Here is a 16275-nt window from a genome sequence, read left to right on the forward strand (position 1 = left end):
GCTCGGAACCAGTGAAGTTCAGATGATCGGCTGTCAGACGAGGGTCTATTGGACAGGAGCTCTTCCGATCGTTGCAGTCGTTCACTCTGTCGTTGGGACCTCTCCCACCGGATCCACGTGTCGCTGATGGGCCCCACACGTTGGGACGCCAATTGACGAAGATCAGCAAAAATGGTCAGGCGATTTAGTAGATGTTTCTTAAATAATTTTGCCCGGCGTTAAACGCCTCTAATACCTTATGAAGATTATCAAATAAAGAGGCAGGCGCTGGAGACAGGAAGTCAGGAAACACGTTTATTCCGACGGAGCAGAACACATCAGATCGGACAACAAGGTATCGTCTCGAGGTGCTCTCTGACAGCCTCTCTGAGACCTGGTCTTTTATACACTGGTTTATGACATGTGACCGTTCTTTATTACAATAAAGACATTGTGAAGTATGAGGATGACATCCCCGGCACCCCCCTAGTTCCGGCCCACTCCAACATATGACAACAGTAGAGGCCCTTACCCCCCATACAACAGGAGGGGGCTATCACGCAGCTGAGTGTTTCGCCGATTCCTTTGGAATGTGTGCGCCTGATCGAATCCCAAGGGGTGGGGAGGCCATGATCAATAGTAGCTTCTTTGAAAAGGGTCGAGTGCATACAGTAGTGGGCAATAAACTGTACCCTCAGGCCAAGGGATGACCAGCGGTTCGTACAGACAATCGGGCTCAGAGGAAGGGGTCATCAAAGGAGAGGTATTCATGGAAGGAGAGGATCAGTGTGATCGGTGTAGATAATCGGAAGGAGGTGTTGGTCAGGCGCGGGGTGTGATTCCTAGAGACAGAGTCATGTGGAAGAGGAGGTCATGACTTGTGCATGTGAGAGCGGGGGCAGCCAGGGTGCATGGGGGAGGCTTGCAGGGACAGGGAAGTGTGCTGAGGATCGATCGTGAACAGGGAGACCATGGTACCTAAAATGGCTGTCGTGTATGTTCATACGTGAGTCTGCAAGATGGCGCAGATGATGTTTAGTACACGAACTAAAATTCCACACAAGGTCCAGATTATAATGGACAGAAATAAGGGTCGGCGGTAGATTCTGCCTGATATTTTTAATAATCGTAATATATTCATGCCTCATCAGAATTCTTGCCAACTTTGTGATGTATTTTCTGTGCTCTACCGCGTCCTCTCTTTCCCACCTACCTGTGTTGTTATTGACCAGGTGTTACCACAAAGACTGATGATGGCAATGCTTGTATTTACCTCAGGCCCTAGTAATGACCCTGGGCCACATTCAATCTCATTATTTTGAGCTCGTTTGTCCCATTACGGACAGAGAGCAACCAGAAAGATTTTTCCTTTACTCAGTCCCAGAAATAATGAGTCAGCTTGAACTACTACATAATTGGCTTTTTCCTTATCAGGATGTTTACATCTGCCTTGTTAAGAGGAACATTACAACTGCAAGCCCCATAATGCACAGTGATGCAGCAAACAGTGTCATTTTAAAGATTTTGGGGGCCCCGGGCAAGAAAGATTTGGGGCTTCCAGTTTGGGCCAGCCTTAAAAACTATTGTCCATTTTTTGTTAATGAAAGCCCTAGGTTGCCTAATAATCCTGAATTATATGTTTCAGCTCCTAAAATACCAGCTACCAGTTCAATAGCTATTTTACATATTCTGCATGCAAAGGTTCTAGGACTGTTCTTTGTAAAATTACATTTTGTAAGTAAATAAGGTTTGTTACTGTGAGGATATTGATTTATTTTAACACGTTCAGGTATCGTTTCGTTCAGCTTTGTTTATTCAGCATTTCAGGGACTGCTTGATAAAGCACGCCTGACTCAGCAGTTCTCTCGGAGAGGTTTCTTAAATGAAGGGTGATTTCTGACTGAGACCTTTGCACCCTGAATCGTACCGCCCTTGTAATACGTTTGCATTTTTTTACTTTCCTTTTTAGAGCTATGCATAGTTTACTTCCTGTGACCTTTAAGCTTCCCGAGTCTCTTGCACTTTGACTGCTGCACGTCTCCCCTGCTGCTTTTCGTACTTCAGAATACCTGGTGAGACATTTTTGTAGAAAACTTGACAGGGTTGCGTGAACGTCAATTAGGGGTAACTGGGCTTGCAGTTGCGACCCCTGGCATTCTTTGGTAAATTTGCTTGTCTTTGCTATCCTTGGACTTAAAGGTAACGAAGACAGTTGCAACAATTCATGTTTTGAAGACACCCGTTTGCTTTCTGGAGCTACCTTGCCCTTCCCTAACCCCTCAACAGCAAATAGAAGGCCGATAAGGGGCTGTGGAGGCACAATGGTTTATTGAGGTCGCTGGGGCAGGGCTGGACTTTAGCATGTGCGAGCTTGTTCCACGCCCAGGGCGCCACCCTTCAGAGGGGTGCAGGGGATGTCTGCAGATAGTTAACTAAAGAGGGCGAGTGGGAGGGGTCTCCAAGTATGGCTGACCAGGCTAGCTCTGAATTGGGGGGATTAAAGAGTGTGCAATCTCACTTTCAATTACCCTGGATTGTAGGAAATTGACATCTATTGAAGGTTGCTGATTAAAAACACTTCTGTTAAATTCAATATTGAACATGTTATCTGCATTATCTGTACGTAATGGTCTCTTCATAAATAGATGGTATCCCTTACTCACCTTCTGTAATAGTTCTTTCTATTAACATGTCTGAGTCAGAGACCTGATAGTTACAAATTGATATTAAGGGGATCTGCTCAGCCTTTTATGCCTGTGGAGTATTGGATAAAATGCCACCACCTTGAGTAATAAATCAAACTTTTATTAGCGTTAGACAAAAATGTAAAATTCAAATAAGACTTGCATAAATGTATTTAAATTACATTTAGAATGCATATAAAACTGCTAAGAACTGCATAAACAAATCACACACAGGGAAAATGTGCTTGCTATAAATGTGTTTGAAAATAAGTGTGAAGTGCAAAACCATTTTCTTTCGACTCTTGCTCACAGCTAAATAGGCGTTTACTTAGAATATTTTGCCTAGCACCAGCACCCTACTAAAGAATATGCTGACTTTAAGATAATGGACCTGATTACAAGTCCAAATCCGTGCTGGCGGTGCAGTTGCGGTATGGAACGGCCACACCAGTGTTTCAACCACCATATTACAAGTTTGGTGGTCGAATAGTTTTGTGACAACCGCCAGGGATCCGCGATCTCTAGCAGTGGCGTGGTGGTGTGAGGCTGCAACATGTTTGGCGGGGATGCTGTGGCCCTGCCAAGCATATTACGGTTTCCCTCACTGCCAGCGGGCAGCTGGTGGTGAGGATTACAAGGGGAGCCTACAGGTCCCTATGTTGCCTCTGGCCATGGGGATGCAAGCAGGGGGGGCACACCATGGGGGGCACATGGTGTGCCCCCCTGTCTGCATGCACACCCAGTTCCAGCACGGCATGGACTTAACAATCCATGCTGTGCAGGAATTTGGTTTGCCGTTCTCATTGCGGTGGGAATGCCAAAGGACCGCCAGTAAGACAGTAGGAATACTCGTAATCTGGTGGTCGCGTTTGGCAATGCGGTAGTGGGCGGTAGCGTGCCACCCGCACGCCAAACTCGTAATAAGGCACTATGTTCTTTTGCTTCATCATACCACATTAGCTCACTCTGCTTTACCAATGAATTTGCTTTGGATTTATAATTAATAGACTGATAGAATAAAGAACAAATTAGATATATCATGTTTATGCTTAACCAGGACATTGTTGAGAGATTTGTTTCATTACATTTTAACTTGCCCTTTGTCTTCACAAAAGGACATTGGAACCAGCTAATAGTTTAGGTATGAAGGTACTCATGAGAACTTTCTATCATGTATCTAACTTTGCAACAATAATTAAACTATGTACCGGCGTGAATATTTACTGTGGGAATGAGGAGGATAAGCAACAGATGTCGACACCATCAGATGAGTCATTTGCATTGGCTGAAGACGACGTACATCTACCAATTTTTGCTACATTCTTGTGTGTTTCATATTATAATCAGGGCCAGACTGGCCGTAGCGGACATCAGGCGTTTCCCGGGAGGCAGGAAGGATGGGTCTGATTTTGCAGTGGTGGGGGTCGTTTTCATTACTAGGGGCCGGTTTTGCAGCGGTGCTGCTATATCGGCCCCCAGTAACAGAAGCAGCAGGGGGGGTGCCCCGTCAACATTGCCAGGGCTGCTTTGCGTTCTCAGTCCGGCTCTGATTATAATCGAGTGTTGCTATTGAGAGAAGGAAGATCATCATTATTATTTCTCTATTCAGACCTCTGCCTTCGTTACTGAAAGCTACTGCTGAAACTGACGTTGCCCTCTTTTACCCTGACTATTTCTATCGATGCTACTGCTGCAACTGAAAAGGGGGGGCCCTCGGCCCCCCCGCCCGCATGGCGGCGCGGCGACCCCCCTCTCCCCTTGTCTCCCGGTGGTGGGGCGTGACCTCCCGGCGTCCAATGATGACGCGGGGGGTGCGCGCCACACCACCGGCTGGCTGGCGCCCGACCCCTGACCCGGAAGGCGTTGTGCAGGCTTCCGGGTCGGGGGGGCGGGCGGCTGGGGGAGGGGGCGTGCCGCCCCCTCCCCGCGACCCTAGGTTAAAGGAGGGGGGAGCGCTCAGGTGGCCCCTTGTCGCCTGGACGCTCCCCCACACTGGTCGTGCCCCGCGCTCGGGGCCTCTTAATTTTCTTTTCATTTCTTCCCTCTGCAGGTCGTCGCGGCTGATGATAGAGTCCGGTGATGATAGGCGACGCGGCAGGAGCAGGACCAGGAAGTACCGCTCTAGGAGAGTCAGGGGGGGAGCCCAGATGAGGCCAGGAGCGGTTTGGCTTTTCCGGGGCGAAGCTACACCGACACAGATCTCGAGTGTGGGCAGGTCGCGGGCTCGGGCAAGCAAGGTGAGCCATTGGCCGTTCTGCCCCGGGAGCCGCTCCAAAGGGGTTTGCTGTGCGCTGGATCTGGGGTCGTCTGGGGGGTGGCACACAAGCCTGAGTTCAGCAGGACTGCATGGGTTCGAGTCCCGGGTGGTAGCTGCCTTTGCAATTTATCTGTCTTAGTCGAGCGACTCTCTAAGAACGCCTGGAGGTTGGGCTACAATTGTAAAGTGGTTACCGTTCGAATTAGCTCACCGAACGTACCTATAGATATGTTTCTGTTTTGGCCACATGTGTACTTAACAGTTGGGACTAGGCAGATAGCGCAGGGGGTAAAGGAACCGGCAATGCAGCTGCACTGCACACGCAGGTTCGGTTCCTAGCTGGGCCAGGAATTTAAGGAAAATATTTTACGATGCAAACAATCTTTAGCATGGCACGAACAGTTGAGTAATTGGGCAACACAGACTCTTAGGGCGAGCAGGTCACTGGTAGCTGTTTGGGCATTGTGGATGTGTCAGTCAATTACATCAGTCATTCTAAAAGAAGTATATTATTTGACATTCACATTCTATGGTTCATATGAACTTGCTTTGACCTTCCCGGAGGTATGAAATGCTGTACATCGTAGGTGTACATCTTTTATGTTTATCAGACCGGTTTAACTTTATGCAGTTCTGGGTGTCCTTAGCTGTGTCAAGATTATGTATTCTGTAGCTCATGGGTCAATACTGTAATAATATGAACACAGTGACTACTGCGTGAATGGGATGCTGAAGTCAGACGGAGGATAAGAGATGCTTTTCAAGATGCATTTATCACGGGAAGGCTGCAATCGCCCTCACTGTCACTTACCGCCCACTGACACAATGTAGTGGCCTCTGCTGTCCCCTGGTGCATTATAAATATGTTGGTTGAGTGATGAGCTGAAAGCTGTTAAAGGAGATACAAGCATCAACTCGTGCCCACTGCTGGCAACCATGAACATGTCATGTAGATGTAAGCATCAGGCTGACAAAGAGAGGGCACCAAATCCTTCCCTCGTGGCTGGGAACTGTAGCAACTCATGCCATGCATGATAAGTTGCTCATTGTACAACCAGCTCATCTGATTTCTAATCGTAGCATCCCCAATTATTCACACTGTGTGATCCTGGACAAACCATTCTAGAACTCGTATGTCCATATAAATCAAACTAACTAACATTTATTCACACTGTGTGATCCTGGGCAAATCATTCTAGAACTATATATGTCCACATAAATCAAACTAACTAACATAGGTTGAGCAGAGGAGAGATTGATTACAATCTTGTTTTAAGTTCATCAAGGCGTGAAAAGCACAAGACAAGCACATTGTTAAGACATCGACGTACATTATTTAACGAATGTGAGCTGTAACAGTTACTGTTTCCAAACCCTGCGCCTCTTTTCTCTGAGTTAATAGTTCTTGGCTAACAACAGAACGGGGTGATTCTTTCAAATCGGATTATGCGGCACTGCAGCCAATAAGGCTTTACGCTGCCACATAAATCAAACTACTGCGGGGAGTTAATTTGTCCGACCATAAAGTGCATTCAATAAGTGTAAAACAAAACTAATTGGTTCCATTCCATACAAATTTAATCAAACTATAAAGTGGTATCATGCAATAAAACGCATTGAGCGGGTTATGTGTCAGGAATCTGGCAGTCCATCCTCCAAACTTTATATCAGGGCCAAAATAACGATTTGGCTGTGTGAGAAAGACTGCATTGGTTTTCCATGGCATGCGACAACCAAGGGACAACCAGAGCAGATCAGAGCAAACTGTCATTACGGAATAAAGTGTCCAGTACATGTGTTGCAGACACAAAAGAAGAGAGAAATATGTACAATTGCTGCTCTGTGTTTCTGTACAAGTGAGCATGCACTTTCACTGCCCACATTTAGTGGGCAGTGAAGGCCCCAGGTGGGTGAGTGTAATCTGCATCATCGTTGACTACAGGTCCTCATTGGGTTGGGGTAGGGGTGAGTGTGCTCCTTTGAAGTCACTGACACTGCAGTTTATACATACTAACAAGTTTATACACACTAACAATGACGGTGCAGGACCACACCTGCCATCTATTTTGAAGGGTGCATGGGACGATCAGTGAGAGGTGCATTATTTCATTGCACCCTCCCATGTGAGGGAAGTCTCGGGAAGGGTGGGTACCAGCGATAATAAATGTGCTCCATCTCCTGATGGCATCACTAGTATCACCAACCCAGCTACGAATAAGCCCCTTTAGGAGATACACAGGGACGGTGCCTGTACTATGGTGAAGGCCCATCCACAAAGACATTTGCTTGTGGTTCTGTCCACACACGAATGACGAACTTGCCCACCAGTAACTTTGCATTTAACAATTGCCGTTACATTTGGGGGCACAACAACACCTCCAGTTTCTTCTGTGTGGTCAAAGTGCTGGAGAGGGGTGGCGCAGTGGCCAGGGCGGATAACTCCAGAGCTCTGGGATCATGGTTGGATTGCTAAGCTCAGTACCATGTGACTCTGGGCATTGGCTCACTTAATCTCCATGAAAGCCCCAAGTGCCTTGAGATCGTCTCAGACTTAGAGGTGAGTAGGTTGAGCTTTAGAAATACCAGATTTAGATTTATTTATTTTATTTATATCCGATTTAAGTATATTCAAGTCCAGTTGTATCCCATCACTATGTTCCCCTTGGGAAAAGGAATAACATGAATTTCAGTGAATGCAATGCTAAGGCACAGTTGGTCTCTAATATGTACTATAAGAAATGCTGTTGTGCTTATCATTAAGCTTGTGGGCAGATGGGCTCACCTCATTTGGGTTGCTCACTGCCTTAGGGGTGCAAAATCAGGTTGTAATTGCGTTCTTCAGGAAAGTACCCAAGTGGCAGTTGTCATCCTGAAAAGGCATGGATGCAAAAAGTGGGTTCAAATGACAAGAGGTTAATTTACAATTATAGTAATTGAAGACCTGTTCATTATGGAACAAAAATTAACAATTCTCAAAGTGTCAAGGAACACCAGCTGTGATTAAGAACTAGTTTAGAAGTTAAGGAGTCATGGCCGCCATGTAGGAACTGGACGCGTCCACTCATCACCTCAGTTCTTTCTCAGCACATTGTTAAAAGTAAATTACATAACAAAGTTTAGTGTAAAGCTATTTAAATGCAATACAGGTGCAGGTAACATGAATTTAAAGAAGGAGGTTCAAGAGCTTCAATTAAGGGGAGGAAACCTAGGGTGCTGCTGATGTTGAGAGTGCTCTACATGGGAGCCGCTGTCCAGCTAACCTGGCAAACTACCAACATATGTCTGTTTCTTTTATAGTATAATTCTTCCAGCACGTTATTTCTTGTCCCTAAAGTTTGTGTTTTCATAGAGGACAGGTCTTGTGTACACATAAACTGGGTGCTACCTTGGGTAGGGACAGATTTTACCTCTCTGAGGGCTTTAATGAAGGCGGGTTGGCTTGGAGTGTATTTTACCGAAAGCCAAAGCCAAATGTCATACCGGGAGGGATACCGGGATTGATAGTTATAAGCAACAGTGGGAACTTCTCTAAGCTAACCACGTTCTGTGCAACCAGAAAACCAAACAAGGGACTGGGGGATTTAAATTAGAAGACGAATAGTACCACGGGAAATCAGGGATACGTAAAAGACTCTTGTTTCATTGATTATTAAGGGGGAGTCCGAAATGCAGTGGGATACTGTTGCTGAGAGTACCATGTACGGGAGCCGCTTTCCATAATGGACATGGTAGTGAAGGCAGGGGTAGGCAAGCAAGGCTATGCCATTAGGAAACACTTATCTATATCCCACGCACTTTGCAGGTGCAAGGATAGGATTAGTTCCCTTAGTAGGGGCCTGTTTTGAATCTCTGGGACTATCTTGGGAAGAGTCATAGGGACTTCGGTTCACCAGTAGATTCCTGCACGTGCTGCGGCGTACTTATTTGTAACCATGAATGCGCTGTGTCACCGCACTTCACACTGTGTCCAAGTTTAATGAAGGTCATATTGCTGGGCACCCTCTCCCTAACACTAATTCACATCCCGCATGGGACACAGACGGATGCTAGGTGAAACGCTAGCAGTTGGAAGTGTTACCGGATATGCATCTGGCACTAGTCTTAGCTAGGACCTAGCATGTGAGGGCAATGTAATACAGGCATGTGTACTGTAGTTATCGCAGGAGGCCAGATAACAATAATGGTTGGTGTGTCTTTTTTCCATTTATGTATGGCTGGGTCCTTGGCGGGGACTTGGGGAGTGCCCACGCCGCAACAACCGTAACAGGTGGACAGCCAAAGGGACGCAGACGTCAGCTTCTCAAACCTGTCACGCGGGGGAGGAATTCGCCAAGGAACTACAACAGCTCAACATAAGCGGAAGAGGATCAGCAGACATTGGTCACAGGGATTGTGGGCCGCTCTTATGTGAAGAGCGCTAAACATAACTTTCTTGCAGGTGAATGTAGGTAAAGGGCGGAGCAAAAGGGGGTTTTCTGTTTTCTTCTTCTGTAAGGGGGGGGGGACTTATGCTCCAGCCAGTTCAGTAACTAGTTTCAGGAACCTTATCTCAGCAACCCCCCCCGTCAGTGGTGATACTTCACCTGGGGGAGAATGATTTAGCCAACTAGGCAGGCGCATCCTTATAGAGGACATCATCTCCGTGGCAGGGTGGGTGGCCATGCCGAGTGGCACGGTAGGTTGGTCGCAACTGATACCTCGGTGGCAGTGGCGAGGGGGGGGGACTCGGCCGAGGCGTTGAATCACTCGGTAAAGAGGATCAACGTGCAATTGGACAAATTACTTCGAGCCCCCCCCCCCCCGGTTGCAGACGATCCCTCATGGGTGCATTTTGGGGTGAACATTCCTAGCTACGAGACTGGGTATACTTAACCGAGGCAGGGAACGTCCTGTGATCTAATAACATGGTGCCATGGCTAGAGGGATTTGCGAGGTGATCATGACCTTTCTAGGAGTAGGAAGGGGGAGGCCAGATCGTCGGTCAACAATGCTGGCCTGTGGCGGTAAGGTCATGACCGGTGAGCAGCTATTTTAAGGTCTGAGGGGGCGGCATCATCCTTTGGAGGTGTCCGCCCAGGGGGAGGGGTCACTGGCCCCTCCCAGAACTTCAGGGGCAGATATAACTGGTGCTGCAAAGGGGCGCGGGTAGGAGAGTCACGCTGTCCTTATGGCTGGTAGCCACCCCGCGCGTACTCATGACGTCAGCGAATGGCGCGAGTAAGGGTCCTCCTTCAGTGGGTAAATGGAGATCACGGCGTGGACCGAGTAATTAACGGGCTCGGCTGCGCACGCGCACCTGCGGTAAGGGCGCAGCTAGTAGGACCTGACACCGGTTAGGACCTCGCCATATGGCCAGTAATCTTAGTATGCAAAAATTTCAGAGGAGGATGTTAGATTCGGTTAGGAAACAAGCTGTATTAGAATCTTGTTAAGGTTAGCATATCATACTTGTTGATATGGTTGTATCTAATGTCCCTGAATAATTTTGCATAAAACAGTATCTTTTGTTTAATAATTTTATTATTTTGTATCTTAATAAATACGGCCGGGGGGTTTTGTGATCCCCCGCCTTCCAAAGACAGTCATGTTTCGTGTCAGTGTGTCCTGGGTTGATGTGGGTCCACAGGGAGGGGGCGGTAGCCGTCGCTGACCATGTGAAAAGGCGGGGCCCTCGGCCCCCCTGCCCGCATGGCGGCGCGGCGACCCCCCTTTCCCCTTGTCTCCCGGTGGTGGGGTATGACCTCCCGGCGTCCAATGATGACGCGGGGGGTGCGCGCCGCACCACCGGCTGGCTGGCGCCTGACCCCTGACCCGGAAGGCGTTGTGCAGGCTTCCGGGTCGGGGGGCGGGCGGCTGGGGGGCAGTGGGAGGGGGCGTGCCGCCCCCTCCCCACGTCCCTAGGTTAAAGGAGGGGGGAGCGCTCAGGTGGCCCCTTGTCGCCTGGACGCTCCCCCACACTGGTCGTGCCCCGCGCTCGGGGCCTCCTAATTTTCCCCGCCCACCATCCCTGGAACATTGCAGTGTTTTTTGTGCATATGGTATACCTGTCTTATTATGTCTATTGACGTGTATTAATTACCTATTTTCCCGTTTAGGAAGTGGTTTTGAAAGACAAATGTCGGTTGCAATGGTATCTCATGTATATTGTATACTTGTTTTTATGACGTGTATTAACTATTTTTTCCCATTTAGGAAGTAGTGTTGACACATAAAATGTCGGTTGCAATTTTGTTTAGGCCTTTTTCCCTAGTAGCCTGACGATGGTATGTCATGTCGTGTTGATTTAGTTAGTGTAGTTGTCCTTTAGTTCTTTTTCCACAGGTCGTCGTATTTATTAGGGTATGGACATGCGGTAAGGTCATGACCGGTGAGCAGCTATTTTAAGGTCTGAGGGGGCGGCATCATCCTTTGGAGGTGTCCGCCCAGGGGGAGGGGTCACTGGCCCCTCCCAGAACTTCAGGGGCAGGTATAACTGGTGCTGCAAAGGGGCGCGGGTAGGAGAGTCACGCTGTCCTTATGGCTGGTAGCCACCCCGCGCGTACTCATGACGTCAGCGAATGGCGCGAGTAAGGGCCCTCCTTCAGTGGGTAAATGGAGTTCACGGCGTGGACCGAGTAATTAACGGGCTCGGCTGCGCATGCGCACCTGCGGTAAGGGCGCAGCTAGTAGGACCTGACACCGGTTAGGACCTCGCCATATGGCCAGTAATCTTAGTATGCAAAAATTTCAGAGGAGGATGTTAGATTCGGTTAGGAAACAAGCTGTATTAGAATCTTGTTAAGGTTAGCATATCATACTTGTTGATATGGTTGTATCTAATGTCCCTGAATAATTTTGAATAAAACGGTATCTTTTGTTTAATAATTTTATTATTTTGTATCTTAATAAATACGGCCGGGGGGTCTTGTGATCCCCCGCCTTCCAAAGACAGTCATGTTTCGTGTCAGTGTGTCCTGGGTTGATGTGGGTCCACAGGGAGGGGGGCGGTAGCCGTCGCTGACCATGTGATTTATTTAACGGTTGCTGCAGCAGCTGTGGGGAACTCGGCTGAGTTTCCAGACCGACCCTTTTTGGGAAGTTCAAGACTCTATCTATGCTCCGAACATCTTGCTCTTTTCTAGAATAGATTCTTCATGGGTTCTCTGTAAGGTAGGTTAGGCTCTTTTTAGATAGATCAGTAATAATTTCCTTTGTAGACACTGTTTTGATTTGTGCTGTCATTAATCAAACCTTTTCCCATTGAATTCTGTAATTAAGACTTAACTGATGAAAACGACAAAAGACATAACAACTTCTTAAAGAGAAATACATGTTTTGGAACCTTCTTCAACCTCTTGTCATTGACTGAATATTAAGAACCTGACAGCTGATGATAAATTACTTGTACTTTTGTTTTAACTCAGTTCCAAAACGGTGGCAAAGTTCTATCGATTTGACAAGTGCCACAGGACTTTGAGAATCCAAGCTGTAAGTTTGGGTGATTGATGTCAAACCTGATTTGACCAATTCTTGGGCTATAACATTAGTATAGCTGAACATGAATATGTTCATATAATGTGCAGTAGGAGTGTAATAAACCTGACAATTATATTTACTATGCAGCTCCTTATATGATCTGATATTATTTCATGTTGCTGAAAACACGCCCTCCTCCCTCCCTGCTCACTCAAGAAATAGAACCACTCCGAAAAGAATACAGGGCAAAATCATGATCCTTTTCCCTGACCTGCCTCGATGTCGAAAGGCTTCTGTGCTTTTCCTATTCTACTCTTTAGCACCTATATTAACACTAGCCATTTCTGAGTAAGTGCATATAGACAGCAGGACTTGGAAACACAGGGCAGTAATGACCTCTTTTGGCCAGATGTAGGTAATTCCTATTTACCGACTCCTAAATACCGACTCATATCGAATCGGTATTTAAGAGTCGGTAAATAGGAAGGAGGCAGATGTAGGTAAAAAATTACCGAATCTGTAAGAGTCGGTATTTACCGAATCTGTAAATACCGATTCGGTATTTCACATTGATTCCTATGGGCCTTGAAGCCAATAGGAATCAATGTGAAATACCGATTCGGTATTTACCGAATCTGTAAATCCTGCAAGGGTGCAGGGGGTGTCACTTTGACACCCTCTAGCACCCCAAGTACAGGCATGTGTGCCATGTGGCACTCATACATGCCCTAAGGGCATGTCTGTGGGTCACATGGCACAGGTGTGCATGCACAGATGGCATGCACACCTGAATTCGGTATTTTACCACCCAATAGGATTGGGTGGTAAAATACCGACTCTTAAGGGCCTGTGGCACTCTTAGGAGTGTCACCTACATATGGATTTACAGAATCGGTATATTTACCGATTCGGTAAAATACCGAAGTGGTAAATTTACCGAATCGGTAAATATACCGATTCTGTAAATTCAGACCCACCTACATTTCAAAAGCCAAATACCGGTCGGTAACGGCCGATATTGGCCGTTACCGACCGGTATTTGGTGACCTACATCTGGCCCTTTGTGTTTTCGAGCTCTGCTTTCAGTAGCACATACACTAACTCATAGATTTTTCGAGTTAATATATATTATCTTGTCGGAAAAAATAAACATGCAGACCTCTTGTCCATGTGTGCAGCGTAGGGAATCAGGTCATTATTTGGCCCCTGTACCATTGACGTAATTTAGGGTTCGTCAGGGGTCACATCTGCGACCCCTGGCTTTCCCCTTCCGATCCTCAATGCTGCCTTTGAGACCCTAAGCCTCAGAAGTGGCAAAATTAGTGTCAGGAACACAGCGAAACCCCGTCCTTATAGAATGGTTGGGGCTCGACTTTCTTTGTTTTCCGTCAATTATGTATTACACTTATAGTAAATAATGTCATGTTATTCACTATTAGTGTGATAAAAACGGAATCCAATTAGCTGGAATATAAGCCTCCCCGGCAGCTGAGGTAAGTAAAAAATGGTTTTAAATGTATATGATGTGCGTGCCTGCTTGCAGATGAACGTGTGTGTATGTGAGCTCAGTATGCATATGCTTGAATGTGTGTGTATGTGTAAGTGTGAGAGTGAAAGTAAAGATTTAATAGCATGTGATGTGACATCCACTACTCCTGGCATTTCGGTGAATTGACTTCCATGCCCTGTAATCTGAAGAGCACTGTTGTGCGAATTGGCTCCACTAGCACAGCTACTGAATGTGCCAGGAGGCGAGACATAAAAACATAACAGACACTGCTCCTTGCCACACACATTTATTTGTCCAACTACCTCTCACTTTGAAGAAGTGTTGTTTGCTTCAAATGCTTACATCTGACGTTGTATGCATATGATTACAATGTGTATGCATACATAGATCTATGTAAATGCATACAAAGTAAGATTTAAACATTTTAAGCAAACACGTAAATAAGCAAACATGCTGTATTGTACTTGCATTTACATAGTGCTCCCTACCCCGGCGACATAAACGATTGGTACCAAGTGAAAACATTGACTGAAAAAGGTATTTTGCAAAAGCATGGACTCCTTATTGTAGACTTCCAAAATCTTCACTTACCATAACAGCCTCCATACAAAAATATTGACCTGCTCCCTATTACTCTATCAGCCGCTTGCCCCCACATAGGCAAGCACATAAATTAGAATAGTAAGAGGAAGAGTAAATTTCATATTTAATGTGCTGATAGTTAATTAAAATAGAAGACGCATACAAATAATGATGTTAAAATGTTTACAATATTACTGACGGCTTACTAAATAATCCCTACTTACCACAGGCTACCCTACTGCATAGGAGTATTGTGAAGATTCAGGGCTGGTTGAGAGTTTGGCAGATGGGTACTCTGTCACAAACATGACAGATAGCATTCTAGCCTTGTTGCAAATGCATGATATTGTAATCACATTTGTGACGGAATACTGGTTCACCAAACTCTAAACCAGGCCCTCAGTCCGGACCTCAGATTCTAGAACACAGTAATATCAACCAAAGGGTTGATGAATGCAAAGGACCAGAAGAAAGTTTCACTTGTCTTACTGTGTGGACTCAGTGATTTTAAATGGTCCACATTTGATAGTGTATGTGATTTAAGACATGTACAAGGCTGTCTTTTTTCTCCAACTAATCACACCCTCTTGCTTGTGTTATTACATTAGTCATTAACTTGAAAAGTTTCAGGTGTAACAATTTCCAATTTGAACTTAAACTTGATAAGCTGGGTGCAAAAACATTGGCACGTGATAGATCATACTTATGATAGACATGTCGAATTGCGAGTGATAACATTTTGAACAGTTTGATACAACTTTCTAATATCATGGATCATTGTAACACATCATGAGTATTATGATGCTAATTCTTTGAGCTGTAGCATATCTGTGATTTTAAAAACACAGATGCCAAAATAACCAGGAAAAGCCAATGCAACAAAAAGAGTGCCGTGGACTTTAAATGAGACACATCACCCACACCGTTATAACACTAAATTTCAGGGATTCGACAATATTTCATGTCATGTTTGCACAACCTTGTATGCACCTTCGGCACAAAAAGATGCTCCCCTCCCCCTGGGGAAATAGATTCAAAACATAAAGACCAGAGGTGCACCACATACAAACAAGAAATAAGCGCAAATTCTGTTCGGGAAGCAAGTAGTAATAAATCCTGAACAATCCAGTAATGTTGTTCTTTTATTTGTGCTTCTTATAATTGTCCTTAAAACCAGCCAATGCGTGTCATCCACTAGACAATGGACTTCTTCAGGGCAAATCAGATGCGGCACTGGAGATACTACTTCAAGGGAAGTCGGACGGCACGGACTCAAATGCCTTGCACAAGGCGTTTTGGCGCCGGTCATAACACGGACACGCGGGAGGAGGTGTACTCTTAATGCTGCTATTCCTCTAACGTTACCATTTAGCTGCTGATACTCTTGACTCTGTTTTAGGACACATGCACTGAATTTTAACTTTTAATATTTCTTTAACAGCTTCCACTGTTTTTGTCGTTAACTCTGCCTAAATTGTTTTCTATTGTCCTGTTGCTCTCCCCGTTCCACCGCGGGTTCCTTGGTCCCGATTGTGTGGAGGGAGACAACTTCCAGTCCAGTGGAGGTTGGCGCTCTATTCTCCTCCCCACACTTTAAAACCGGATGCAGAATCGAGCGCGGAGCAGACGCGCACAGCGGGCACGCCGGTGGCATGCCGAAGGCGTGCCAAAGGCAAGCCCATCTGCACCCGTCCGCGCCAAGTTGGCGCCAGGGGCCAGAGATGCTGTTCCCTTCATACCTCATCGGGAATCCCTTAGCTACTCAAGAGAGGAACTTCTGGACCTATGCCCGGAAAGAGCTCTCTGCC

General features: G+C 46.3%; 1 protein-coding gene across 5 annotated transcripts in view; it reads left to right on the forward strand.

Moving 5' to 3' along the window:
• Positions 1-16275, forward strand: part of DDO (D-aspartate oxidase) — a 292677-nt gene that overhangs the window by 136571 nt on the left and 139831 nt on the right. The window contains exons 1-2 of one of the 5 annotated variants that reach the window (XM_078646996.1): positions 1958-2051; positions 4714-4900. The exons of 3 other annotated variants lie outside the window; for them this stretch is intronic. The gene's annotated coding sequence lies outside the window, so the exon portion shown is untranslated. Of the gene's footprint in view, positions 1-1948; positions 2052-4713; positions 4901-16275 lie in introns of those variants that run through there. One more of the 5 variants, XM_078646995.1, reaches the window with a different exon arrangement.

Source organism: Lissotriton helveticus, chromosome 6 (assembly GCF_964261635.1).
Source record: "Lissotriton helveticus chromosome 6, aLisHel1.1, whole genome shotgun sequence".
Lineage (NCBI taxonomy): Eukaryota > Metazoa > Chordata > Amphibia > Caudata > Salamandridae > Lissotriton > Lissotriton helveticus.